The sequence below is a fragment of the Hibiscus syriacus genome, unplaced genomic scaffold, assembly GCF_006381635.1.
Source record: "Hibiscus syriacus cultivar Baekdansim isolate YM2019G1 unplaced genomic scaffold, ASM638163v2 tig00110548_pilon, whole genome shotgun sequence".
NCBI classification, from domain to species: domain Eukaryota; kingdom Viridiplantae; phylum Streptophyta; class Magnoliopsida; order Malvales; family Malvaceae; genus Hibiscus; species Hibiscus syriacus.
The window spans coordinates 5,093,933-5,106,756 of NW_024062775.1; positions in this window are offsets into that span (position 1 = coordinate 5,093,933).

Genomic DNA, 12,824 nt, shown 5'->3' on the forward strand with positions numbered 1-12,824 from the left:
TTCTTAATTAAATTTTAAGATAATTTAATATGATTATAAGGTGATTACAAACAATAAATTTATCTAATGGGATGAAGCATTAGATCCCTTTAGCATGTTAAGGACTCGAAGAATTACCTTGCCTCTGTAGTACTCGATCCGGATTAATCGATTAATAGATCGGATATCGATTGTTATATAAAAATATATGATTACAATGTAATATTTTTTTTATAATTTTTAATAATTGATAACGTATACAAATTTTATAAACATAATTTTTTTATTAAGCTAAGATGATTATCAAAGTAGTATATTCTCTAAACACTTTCTATTATTTGACAATAAATACTCAATCACACTGCGACAATCACTGATGGTCGAACACATGACCTCTAGGAACAACAATGAATCAATTAATCACCAAGATAATTCGTACTATAAACACAGTTGTTTGAACTTAAAATCTTAAGAAAGAATAACATCTCTTTAACCACTGAGATCACTAAACTGATTTTTAGGTAATTATTCTTAAATTCAAATATCGTAAAAATATGTCTTTATTTTATTACTCAAATAGATTTCTTATATCTTAATCGAATTATAAATTGAGTCATTGTGTCTGCAGAAAATCTCTATTGGGAGACTCACCCACTAAAATTAAGTGTGCGACGTGGGTCGGTACTGATTAGTCAGGACAAAACCTTAGAACGAGGAGAGTAACAAAAAATTATTAATAGGTATCGACAAATTTAAGACAAACGATTAAACTAAAAAATTGGATTATAATAAGTAAATTTAATTTGCCTGTAAAGAAACTAACGGGTCAAGTTATATTCAAAATATAAGGTTCAAGACTTCAAGTTAAAATTTAAAATATTTTTATTAACATGTCATGTCATTAAATTAACAAGAGTTAACGGTTTATTGAAGAAAGTAAGATGCATAGAAAATGATCAAGACATAATCGTTTCAAAATCAGTGATTAAAATAAAACATATCGAAAACAAAAAAGACCGCAAATATTAATCAACCATAATGTAAATAGGCTATGGAAGTAGCAAAAAGGTTGCATTGAAAGGTGACATCTCCCATTTTACCGTACGTCCGAACAAGATAAATTGTGATGTGGACGACTAGTATCTACTCTGACTATCTTCCTATCAATGTTAGGCAAACCTTGTGAGCATATATAATAAATTCTGATGATCACTATGTACTACCAAGAAAACTCAACCTTTAGCAAGATTCGAGCTTCGAAACCTTCGTCACATGGAGATTGTCTCAGGAAAAGCGAGTTAATATACGGTTAATATATAACGTTACTGAATATATTATGATATATTTAATAAATTCGGTTTAGCGCTACCGGAAATATTGAGTAATAATAATGTAGTAGGTCTAAATCGTAATGAAATATTAAAAAATTTGGCAACCGACAAACTTAGCTTTTCGGTTTGTGTCGATACAAATAGAAAATGTATCGCTCCATAGCAATATTACAGGTAAAAATATGAAAAAACCGGTCTCAAAATGAAAAAACCGGTAAAACGATATTGAATATGTTGAAAGTGTCGATAATTTAATATAAGTATCGACACTTTTGGAATTTAAAAGAGAAGAAGTTATAGCGCCTATAAAGTGTCGATACTTTAAAAAAATGTATTGATCCATAACAATATAACAACTAAAAATATGACAAAACAAGTCTCAAAAATGACAAAACCGATAAAAAATATCGGATATGTTGAAAGTGTCGATAATTTAATATAAGTATCGATTTTTTTTGGAATTTAAAAGAGAAGAAGTTATAGCGCCTATAAAGTGTTGATACTTTAAAAAAAATGTATCGATCCATAACAATATAACAGGTAAAAATATGACAAAACCGGTCCCAAAATGACAAATCCGGTAAAGCGCTATCGGATATGTTGAAAGTGTCAATAATTTAATATAAATATCGACACTTTCTGAATTTAAAAGAGAAGAAGTTATAGCGCCTAAAAAGTGTCGATACTTTATGAAAATGTATTGATCCATAACAATATAACAACTAAAAATATGACAAAATCAATCTCAAAATGACAAAACCGATAAAGAACTACCGGATATGTTGAAAGTGTCGATACTTTAATATAAGTATCGACACTTTTGGAATTTAAAAGAGAAGAAGTTATAGTGCCTATGAAGTATCGATACTCTTTAAATTTGTGTCGATATATTTGTCCAGACGAGGTGTACACATAAACTGTCGATACATTTATAAAAAGTATCGATCTCAATACATTGAAACCAATAATTATTAACAGGTTACAATGTAACCGGTAAAAATATATCGGTTAATTAGCAAATATGTCTACATTATGTATCGACACTCTTTAAATATGTGTCGATACTTTTTTTCCAAAATAAAAGCACAAACAAGTGCACGCATAAAGTGTCTGTTAGAGGAGAATCCGCTTCCCCTGATCGTGATCAAGAAATTAGTTGATTTTACATGATTCTTGCTCCTATTATTAATTCACCTTAATTCTAGCCAATTGCCTTTAATTATATATATTCCTTTTATTTCATTGTTTATACATGTACAATTGATTGTATAAATAAAGACCACCTCATAGCATTTAGGCTTGAGGCATTTCCTTTTCATGGTATCAGCCAGTTAGTGAAATCCTTGCCGTTTCAAGCTTTCATGACTGACTCTTCAACCAACCAGCTTCCGCTCAATACAATGGTTCACATGATGACCATCAAACTCACTCCCACAAATTACCTCTTGTGGCGTCGTCAATTTATTCCTTTACTGGAAAGTCAGGATTTAATGGGTTATCTGGATGGGTCTTTCTCGGCACCTTCTTCTCATATTTTCCAGGGTACTGATCTGGTTCCGAATCCTGCTTACAAAAAATGGCACGCACAAGATCGGTTAATACTCAGTCTTCTTTATGCCTCTATCACAGAGGAATGTATGGCTGAAGTTGTGGATTGCTCTACTTCTTGTGATGCTTGGCTAGCTCTTGAAGCTTCTTTCTCACACAGTTCTAAGACTCGGGAGATTCAATTAAAAGACGAACTCCAACTGATGCAACGAGGCTCTCGTGGTGTTGCTGAATATGCTCGTTCGTTTCGCTCTCTGTGTGATCAACTTAGTGCTATCGGCAAACCTGTTGATGACACGGATAAGGTACATTGGTTTCTTCGTGGTCTTGGATCTGATTTCAAAAAAATTTCTACGTCAATGTTGTCACAATTACCGCTTCCTTCCTTTGCCAACTTGGTACCGAAAGCCCTCAGCCATGAGCTTTTCTCTCGGTCCCTTCATGGTGACTCATCTTCCCAGTCAGCTCTTGTTGTCAAACGAGGTTCTTTTTCTGATCGACCAAAGCCTGCCTTCCCTTCATCTGCTTTTGGAAATATTTCCAAGACTCCAGGCGTTATCTGTCAGTGGTGTGGTAAAGAGGCACACTGCCAAGAAATGTCATAAACTTGGCAAGTTATTGAAGAAAGCCAAGGCAGATGGTTTGATTGAAGCCTTTGCTGCTACTTCGGTTGATGAATCGATTGATTCTGAGTGGTATACGGATACTGGGGCTACTTCGCATATGACGAATGATGTTGCTGCTCTTGACAATTCAGTTCCTTATACTGGTAATCAGCGGGTGTATGTTGGTAACGGTACTTCAATGCCTATTTCTTGCGTCGGTTCAATTTCATCCATTGTTGCCTCTCATCCTTTACCTTTGTCTGATGTTCTCCTTGTGCCTAATCTTACTAAAAATCTCTTGTCAATTAGCAAGCTTACTCGTGAGAACAATTGTTCAATAACTTTTTCTTCTTCTGGTTTTACCATACAGGATCTAGCAACAAGAACGGTGGTGGGAGTCAGACGATGTGAAAAAGGGCTCTATGTTCTTGACCGTGGCCATGCAAGTTTTTTATCTAGTCTTTCTAAATGTACCTCTCGTGCTTCATCTGTCACTTGGCATGCACGACTAGGACATCCATCTTTTCGCATTGTTTCTTCTTTAAATAAGCATGGTACTATTACCTTTTCTCATAATAATAAGATTGGTTCTAAACCTTGTTTTGGTTGTCAATTAGGCAAAAGTCATCGTTTACCTTTCTATAATTCAGATCAACGTTGTGCCTCTTTATTTGAAAGGATACATTGCGATTTATGGGGTCCTTCACCAGTTACTTCTCCTTCAGGATATAAGTACTATTGCGTTCTGATAGATGATTTTTCCCGCTTTAGTTGGTTTTATCCATTAAAGCTTAAGTCTGATTTTTTTGACATATTTGTTCAGTTTAATAAGTATGTCCAAATTCAATTTGACTGTAAAATCAAATCATTTTAATGCGACGGTGGTACTGAATTTACTAATCATCGTTTTACCTCTTTTCTTCGTGAAAATGGTATAATTCAGCGTATTGCTTGTCCTTATACACCAAATCAGAACGGTATCGCTGAGAGAAAGCATCGTCACATTACTGAAACTGGTCTCACCCTCATGTTTTGATGAGTGTTCAGAATAGTTAATATTTGCTCGTTATTTCTTCGGTTTTGTGGATTTATTGCTGTTGATTTGGTCGTGTTGTGCTTGTTTTCGTACAGGTCATTGTTTTTCAGAATTTGTGACAAAACGGGTGAATTCTGCAATTTTTTTATTATTTGGTCATGGCTAGAGACATGGGCACGACTCTGGGCACGACGCGGTCTGACGTGGCAGTTTCTAGAAGGTCCAGTCAGCGGCGGTTTCTAGAATACTTCTTCCGCACGCCTTCTGGAAGATTGACGAGTAGAGTTGCATTAGGAGACTAGTTTAAGTTTGAATTTAAATTTAAAAACAATTATCTTTTGTATTATTTTCTTTGCTTATCCTTTAGGCTTTGAGAGGCTATAAATACCCACTTGGGGTAAGCATAAAATAATCATTCAAAATACATTATTCTTTTCTCTCTAGTTTTTATAAAAGTTTTCTCTTTTCCTTTTCAAGTTCTTTTTATTTTTCTTTATTTTCAAGTTTTATTTTTATGCTAAGTATGACTTTTGTCATGCTTAGCTAAACTTTTCATAAGCCGAGAGCTGTCGCGATGATTCAATTCCAACGGGAGAATTAAAACGGTCCCTTAATATCTTCGAAATCTCTCTCTCAATCTCTGCGCTTATTTTTCAAAATCAAAACAGTTTTCAAAATCGAAGATTGACTTTGGTCAAGAAGTTGTTGCGATTAAACGTGTGGGAGGAAGATTCGGCTTATAGAAAGCAATTCGACTTCCTGGGAACACACTTGGCGAGATAGCTTCGCCAAGAGGGAATTGAGATCGGAATTGACGGTTATAGAAACAACAATCCGAGTCGGTCGCCACGAACTTAAACGGTATTTGATCTACGACAATAGATGTTGTTAGAATCAACTACCGAAGCCGGAATCAAAGATTGCCTTGGGTATTTGGTATACAAGATAGAGTCACAAGGATAGCCCTTGTAGACAAAGTAACCGACGTGAATCCCGAAGAGAAAATCTTATTCGATGATCTAAAGGAAATTGAATCAAAGCGAAGCTTGAGGCTACTTTTACCGTATTTATTCACAATCTTCACCTTCTTATTTTTACTTTAATTACTTTTATTTAATCACTTTATTATCTTTTATTAAAATCCCCCCAATTTTTACTGTTTCACGCCTGGCATAAATAATTCAGACAGAAATTTATAATTTTCTAAGTCCCTGTGGAATCGACCCTTACTTCTCCTTGCTACGCATTTCCTTAATTTATTGATTGAGAATAAGGAATTATTTTGACAACAAAACGACAGTTGTCAAATTGGCGCCGTTGCCGGGGACTTCGCCAAAGTTACTAATTTTTGTTTGTTTTTTATTTATGACCAGGACTAATCCGATCACATTAGTGGAGTACAACCCGGAGATCGAAGCTGAAGCTAGGAGACTCCACGCACAGACACTTCGGGAAAGAAGGAGACAATAATCAAATCCAGAAGAAGAATCAAATTCATGTAATACAAATCCGATGGCCGAACCTACTATTCGGGAGTTAGCCGCGGCACCCACTGAACAAGGGCCTATGTGCATTGATCTTCCCCAAGGCAAAACTCCATACCAATTGAAAACTGGCCTTATTCATCTCCTCCCTACATTCCGCGGATTGCCAAACGAGGATCCACACAAACATCTCAAAGAATTTCACATGGTCTGCTCTAGCATGACACCACAGGGAGTAACCGAGGACCAAATAAAACTTAGAGCTTTCCCTTTTTCCTTAGCCGAGTCGGCTAAGGAGTGGTTATTTTATCTTCCTCCTAATTCTGTTACTACATGGGCTAATATGACTCGTCTTTTTCTTGACAGGTTTTTCCCTACGGAAAAAGTAAGTGAACTACGAAGGAGAATACTTGGAATCAAGCAACTTGATGGAGAGTCGCTCTACGACTACTGGGAGCGGTTTAAGAAGTTGTGTTCTAGTTGCCCACAACATGGGCTAACCGAACAAACACTCATTCAATACTTCTATGAAGGATTATCTCCCCTGGAAATGAAGATGATCGATGCTTCTAGCGGTGGAGCCTTGGTGAATATGACTCCTACCGAGGCTAGAGACTTAATATCGACGATGGCTGCAAATTCCCAACAGTTCCGCGCAAATAATGAACCTTCTCGAAGGGTACATGAGATAAGTTCATCTTCCTTGGAAAGTAAAATAGATAAGTTAACTGAAGTCGTAAACTCTCTTGTTGCAGGAAAGACAGGACAAAACCGAGTATGTGGAATATGTGCATTGCCTGATCATCCAACAGACGGTTGTCCACTGATTCAAGACGATGCAACAACTCAAGTCAACGTAGTAGGAAACTTCCCGGGACCTCCCCAAAAAGCTTATAATTCTTACGGTAATACATACAACCCAACATGGAGGGATCACCCGAACTTCAGTTATGCGCAAAACCCGAGACCGAATCAAAGCTATCAAGCGAGACCTCCACCACAACAACAGCCGCAGAAGACATCACTAGAATCGATTGTCGAAAGGTTAGCATTATCCCAGGAGAAATTCTAGACCCAAACTGAAGCCCACTTCCAAGAGATGGACAAGTAATTGAGCCAACTGGCTCAAACTGTTGGGAGATTATAGTCACAAGGTAAACTTCCGTCTCAAACTGAAGTGAATCTGAGGGAAAACGTTAGCGCCATCACCCTTCGGAGTGGTACAGAAGTAGCGCCACTTATCCCATCGGACCAAGCAGTCCAAAAAGAAAAGAAAACCAATGACGCAGGATCCCAGAATAAGAATGAAGAAGAACAATTGGACGATTCGAAGCCATCTCTCTACGATGTACCACCACCTTTTCCATCAAGGTTAGTTAAAAAGGATAAAAAAGCTGAGGAAAAGGAAATATTAGACGTACTTCGGAAGGTGGAAGTTAACATACCTCTCCTCGAAGTTATCCAGAAAATTCCAAGGTATTGCCGATTTCTGAAGGATCTGTGTATGACTAAAAGGAAGCTTACCGGGGTCGAGAAAGTGGATTTAGGCGCGAACGTCTCAGCAGTTTTCCAACGACCGCTTCCACCGAAGTATAAAGACCAATGTATGTTTTCAATACCTTGTAAAATTGGTGAGGTTAAGATCAAGCGAGCTATGTACGATCTAGGTGCCTCTATCAATGTAATGCCCCTCTCCGTCTATAATTTAATTTCCACCAAGACTTTGAAAGAGACGAGAGTTACACTTCAGCTAGCCGACAAATCAATTATTTATCCTGAAGGACTCATAGAAAATGTTCTAGTGGAGGTAGAAAACTTAATTTTCCCTGCTGATTTTTATGTGATTGATATGGAAAATGATCGTAGCAACATTGGTTCTGAAATCCTCCTCGTTCGTCCTTTTCTAAGCACGTCAAATTCAAAAATTGATGTTCGAAGCGGTATTCTTACTATGGAGTTTGACGGTGAGATCTTAAAATTTGATGTTTATAAAGCAATGCGATATCCGGATAACATTCATAGTTTTAATTTTGTTGGTATTTTTGAACTTGTTGATGATGAATCTAACTTTGTTGATGATTTATGCAAGGAATCGGATGATAAAAAAGAAGACATAAGGGAGTTGAAAAATATTTCAGTTGTTGATTCAAATTTGATCTTAACTCCTTTAAAAACTAAAGATTTACCTTCCTTTTTGAAGGCACCAAAAATTAAGTCGAAATCATCAAGGAGTCGTTTGAAGAAATCATTTTTTGGTAAAAAAGATGTTTTGACGGCCATTCTTCTGGACAAGATTTTAAAATTGGGAAATATCCGAAGAAATCTTTATGAGAATTTTCAAATTTCTCATAAGGAATTTCTTAGTTGGAAAAAGCGACTAAAGTGAAAGTGTTTGTCACAAAACCTGTAGTCTGAACCAGGTCGTCGAGCTAATGACGTTAAATAAAGCGCTTCATGGGAGGCAACCCATTGTTTTCAATTCCGTTATATTTTTATTTTTATTTTTGCTTTTTTTTTTGAGTAAGCATATTTTATTTAATTTTATAGGAATTTCAAACTTAAACAACGAAGAATTGAGAGATTATCGTCCGAACAATGCCAATTCAACCCCTAGGAGCATGTAACGGTGCACGTTAGCACACTTCTAAGGAGACCGATCGACATTAAATCCAGGGAGTACTCTAGTCCTTCTCTTGCACTTTAATTTTTTCGTTTTGAGTCAAAACGCTTTAAGTGAGGGGGAGTAGAGTGTAGGATTGAATTTCACTTTGCTTATCTTTATGCTTTGAATCTAGTATGTGTTGGTTGAATTGGTCAGAAATTTCATTGATTGTCTTTGTCTTGTTGAAAATTTTTGGAATGCTATGCTTGTTTGGGAACACATGATTGTTTATGTTAGGATATTCTTGATATTGAATAGCATGAATTGTGATAAGTTGGTATTTTCTGTGATATTCCATGACTTTGTTAGTTGAAATGTGATTAGCTCAATGCATGAAACAATTTGGTGAGATTTGAGCCTTTACGAGCATATCAATTTCGCTCTCATTTTGTTTGATTGAGTGTGTTGAATTTGACATTGGCATTCTAGAACCTGCATGTTAAATACTGTCGAGATTACACATGAACATGATGCTTAAAAATGATTTGGGCACCTTGGGATTAACCATTCTGTTTCCCCACTAAATAGCCTACCCATGCATATTTTCCCTTAGTTAACCACTTTTGAGCCTATTTTAATTTCTTTGTTTCCACCATATTCATAAACCCGAGCCTTTTTATTTTATCCCTCTTTTCTACCTTTTTCAGGGCAAGTGAATAATTTTACCATTGTATTCTCCATCACAAAAAAATGTTGAAAAAAATAGCAGTTCGAAAAAAAACTATTCGAAAGAAAAAAAAAAGACATGAAAAAAAATAGAAAACAAAACAACAAAAGTGTGAAAAAGAAAAAATGCATTTCGACGAGAAAATTGTTGTTTGATATGTCGTCTTTTTATCTTGTTGTGCTTAATGTTTTGATGGAGTTGAGATTATTATTTGTTAGTTCCTTGCCTTGAATTTTAGCCATATATTTAGCCTTTTCCCCACCTTTACCTAAGCCACGTTACAACCAATAAAAGACCCTTTGATTTATGCATCTTGTTCTTATTAGTAGTGGAGATTTGATTTACTTACAGGCTTATGGTAATACCGTGTAAATTCTGACATTGAGCGTTTCTTTACCCCAAACACATTGAGTGATTTGAGTGAATCCCGATAAGGTATTGAGTTATGAGCATTGACATTAATGAATGAATGGATATTACAATTGCACTTGACTTGTTCCAATTGGTGATGTTCAATTGATTGATTTCTTGACTTGAATAGTTATTGTGGTCTCTACCTTGCTTCCCTAAATGTGAAACATGAGAAAGAACGTTTAATGAAGTTTTTGACTGATTTGGTTAATCATACTTGAGAACAAGCATGAGATAAGTGAGGGGGAATTTGATGAGTGTTCAGAATAGTTAATATTTGCTCGTTATTTCTTCGGTTTTGTGGATTTATTGCTGTTGATTTGGTCGTGTTGTGCTTGTTTTCGTACAGGTCATTGTTTTTCAGAATTTGTGACAAAACGGGCGAATTCTGCAATTTTTTTATTATTTGGTCACGGCTGGAGACATGGGCACGACTCTGGGCACGACGCGGTCTGACGTGGAAGTTTCTAGAAGGTCCAGTCACCGGCGGTTTCTAGAAGACTTCTTCCACACGCCTTCTGGAAGATTGACGAGTAGAGTTGCATTAGGAGACTAGTTTAAGTTTGAATTTAAATTTAAAAACAATTATCTTTTGTATTATTTTATTATTTTCTTTGCTTATCCTTTAGGCTTTGAGAGGCTATAAATACCCACTTGGGGTAAGCCTAAAATAATCATTCAGAATACATTATTTTTTTCTCTCTAGTTTTTATAAAAGTTTTCTCTTTTCCTTTTCAAGTTCTTTTTATTTTTCTTTATTTTCAAGTTTTATTTTTATGCTAAGTATGACTTTTGTCATGCTTAGCTAAACTTTTCATAAGCCGAGAGCTGTCGCGATGATTCAATTCCAACGGGAGAATTGAAACGGTCCCTTAATATCTTCGAAATCTCTCTCTCAATCTCTGAGCTTATTTTTCAAAATCAAAACAGTTTTCAAAATCGAAGATTGACTTTGGTCAAGAAGTTGTTGCGATTAAACGTGTGGGAGGAAGATTCGGCTTATAGAAAGTAATTCGACTTCCTGGGAACACACTTGGCGAGATAGCTTCGCCAAGAGGGAATTGAGATCGGAATTGACGGTTATAGAAACAACAATCCGAGTCAGTCGCCACGAACTTAAACGGTATTTGATCTACGACAATAGATGTTGTTAGAATCAACTACCGAAGCCGGAATCAAAGATTGCCTTAGGTATTCGGTATACAAGATAGAGTCACAAGGATAGCCCTTGTAGACAAAGTAACCGACGTGAATCCCGAAGAGAAAATCTTATTCGATGATCTAAAGGAAATTAAATCAAAGCGAAGCTTGAGGCTACTTTTACCGTATTTATTCACAATCTTCACCTTTTTATTTTTACTTTAATTACTTTTATTTAATCACTTTATTATCTTTTATTAAAATCCCCCCAATTTTTACTGTTTCACGCCTGGCATAAATAATTCAGATAGAAATTTATAATTTTCTAAGTCCCTGTGGAATCGACCCTTACTTCTCCTTGCTACGCATTTCCTTAATTTATTGATTGAGAATAAGGAATTATTTTGACAAAAAAACGACAATTGTCATGTTTCATTCTCATGTACTTTTACGTTTATGGGTTGAGTCATTTTCCACAGCTTGTTATCTCATTAATCGCCTCCCATCACCGGTTCTTCATGGTAAGTCCCCTTATGAAAATTTGTATGGTTATCTTCCTCCTTATTCCTTGTTACGTACTTTTGGCTGCCTTTGTTTTCCTTATCTACGTGATTATATGCCAAATAAATTATCTCCAAGGTCTCTTCCTTGTATTTTTATTGGCTATAGTCATCTTCACAAAGGTTTTCGTTGCTTGGATAAGAAAACTAACAGGGTCTATATTTCTCGTCATGTACAATTTTTTGAAGATTATTTTCCTTATGCTTCCAACTCGACTCTTCCTTCTTTGGATGGTGTTGATTATGTCACTTTTGATGACCCTTCTGATAGTTTTCTTCCTAATAATACTTCCTCAAGTATGACTTCAGCTCCTCGTCCGACCCCCACCTTGTGTGTTCCTTGTGCTGATTCAAGTATACTTTCACCACCTCCTGAAGATTCTCCTCAACCTTCATCATCGATGATAGTATTGGAAGTCATACCTCATGTTCCTTCTTCCTCTAGTCAATTGCCGACAACTACTCACCCTATGGTTACTCGTGCTAAGAACGATTTTGTTAAACCCCGCACTATTCATTCGTTACGTACTTTGTCTGCTCCCACGTGGTTTCAGGTACATCTTGCTGTTAAGGAGCCTCGTGGATTTACGTCAGCTGTCAAACATCCGGAGTGGCTTTCTGCCATGGATGATGAAATTGATGCTCTCAAGCACAATAACACATGGCGTTTGGTTTCACGTCCGACTGATCATAATGTTGTGGGTTGTCGGTGGATTTTTAAGACAAAGCTTTGAGCAGATGACTCTATAGAACGTCACAAAGCTTGTCTTGTGGCCCAAGGTTTTCCTCAAAAACATGGCATTGATTTCAATGACACATTCAGTCCAGTTGTTAGTCCTGTCACTGTTCGAATTATTTTATCCATAGCTGCTATGCATGGCTGGTCACTTCATCAGTTTGACGTTAAAAATGCTTTTCTCCATGGTTTTCTTACAGAGGAAGTATATATGGAACAACCACCAGGATACACTGATCCCAAATTCCCTTATCATGTTTGCCGCTAACAACATGCTCTTTATGGTCTGAAACAAGCCCCACGGGCATGGTTCCAGCGTTTCAGTCAGTTTTTGCTTGGACTTGGTTTTATTGCGAGTCTTGCTGATTCCTCACTTTTTGTGTATCATGGTCCTCATGGTGTTATTTATCTTCTCTTATATGTCGATGATATGGTTATTACAGGTAATAAGTAATCTATGCTTCGTACACTCATCGATCGATTGGCACGAGAATTTTCAATGAAGGATCTTGGTAATTTACACTATTTTTTGGGAATTGAGATTATTCGCAATGAAAAAGGAATTTTTCTCAGCCAAACCAAATATGCTCTTGATTTGCTGACTCGGGCAAACATAGTGGATTGCAAACCTATTTCTACTCCTTTTTTGGTGGGATCTCATCTAA